The sequence below is a fragment of the Amphimedon queenslandica genome, unplaced genomic scaffold, assembly GCF_000090795.2.
Source record: "Amphimedon queenslandica unplaced genomic scaffold, v1.1 AMPQUscaffold_11014, whole genome shotgun sequence".
Taxonomy (NCBI): Eukaryota; Metazoa; Porifera; class Demospongiae; order Haplosclerida; family Niphatidae; genus Amphimedon; species Amphimedon queenslandica.
Genome location: NW_003548741.1, coordinates 6,242 through 8,137, shown reverse-complemented (window position 1 = coordinate 8,137; position 1,896 = coordinate 6,242).

Below are 1,896 nucleotides of genomic sequence, written 5' to 3'. Positions count from 1 at the left end.
AAATGTAAACCTTGAGAAAGAGATACATGTACTTCCTTTCCTTCAGCCACGATGAGTTCACGATGAGTGAGCTGTATAGACCTTTCGGCCTCATATTGGTTTATCTTCTCATGTAGACATTTGTAAGATGTAAAACATTCCCCAACATTGAACTTAACGAGAGACGGTACATCCACATGTATACACGCAGCCATGAATGATAATAGCAGTATGGCACGCCCACACAGCCCCACCCAATTTAATCACGTGATCGCCATTGCCGGACCAATAGCGCTGCAAATCGTGTCCGGCTGCCGGACCAATATCCACTTCCATCATTTTATACTATCCTGAGATCAAACCAGAACTAGTTTTCGTAAACCCTCAGAAAATCCTTAATGTTCTTTCATATTTGTTAGCTCTCACTTATGTCAGTTATCCAACACCAGCAACATCACTGGCACCAAATGTATCACAGGATGAGATGACACATCTTAAGGAAAGAGGTTCCTTCAAAAAAGTTCTTCTTGAAAAGTTTTCTGGTGTATTCTCAGATGATTTCACACCAGATTACTTTATTAACTTGCTTCAACATCTTCATATTATTACCAAATTGAAAAGCCAGTCCCAGGATAGTAGCCACTATTTTCTTCCTGCTGCTTTACCTGCCTACAATAATGAATATGATAATGATCTACCTAAAAGTATAAAGCCTCTTTATTATGTGTGGCTAGAACTGGCAGAAGATGAATGGGAATCAAAAAATTTTGTCCACGTTCCTCAAGGGATTTTTATCTTATTTTATGTCTATTTGCTTGAGCAGAAGGAATATGAAGTTCAACTTCCTCAGCAACACTGCAAGTATCGTGATGTTGTTACACTTTGGATCAAAATTAAAGGAAAACGTTGCACACTTTACTCCATTAATCGTTATGAACATATTGAAATATATTTCAATGGTCCTAAAAACTATTGTCCACAAATCCGTGAGCTAATTACCACAACTATTAATAAAAGTTCTGATGCCATCAATGTTAAACGGAATCATGCAATTGCATTTCCTTGCCCTAATGGGAAGGAACATTGCTATTGTATAGTGGATGAAGAGAACAAGGTAGCAGATTGTATATTGTGGCATTCAAATGAAAATGATATCAGTGAAAATGATGAGACTTATTGGTGCTGGTTTGGTCTTGAATCTGACTCTAGTTCAGCAGGTAAATTTAACTTTTAACAGTAATAGTGTATAGTAATAATTACAGGTATAGAAGAAGATGTTCTATTGAACATAAAACATTTGCATGATGTACGAATGTTACTTAAAGATGGCCAATTTTCAAATGTTGAATGGATTAATTTTGGTCTTGGTTTGGGTTTATATCATAATACACTAAAAACTATTGAGATGGATTATCCAAGAGATACTAATGGGTGTGTTAGAGAGTGTCTGGTGAAATGGCTGGAGAAAGCTGATGATGTAAATGATAAAGGAGGAGCAAAATGGAGCACATTAATTAAAGCTCTTGAAGAATGTGATCAAAACTCAACAGCTGATTACATAAGTGAGTGAAATGATGTATAATTTATATATCTTGTATATGTTTAGGAAGCAAAACATTGAAATGAAAAGCTGATGAAGAACTATGTACAACTTCCAAAAGTAGCAAATTAGACTAATTTCAATATGATCTGGACTTTTCCTTTTGCTAAATAAAATAATTAATTATATAATGATAACTATAGTTGTATTGATTATAGTGTACTGTATACAATCTACATAGCATTACAGGTAACATTTGGTTTTTATTAACAATAATTGCTACACACTACAATATAATATGTATAAAAGGGAAAATCCCCAACACCCACACACTTCACTATGCACAACTTCCAAAAGTAGCAAAGTAGACTAATGTC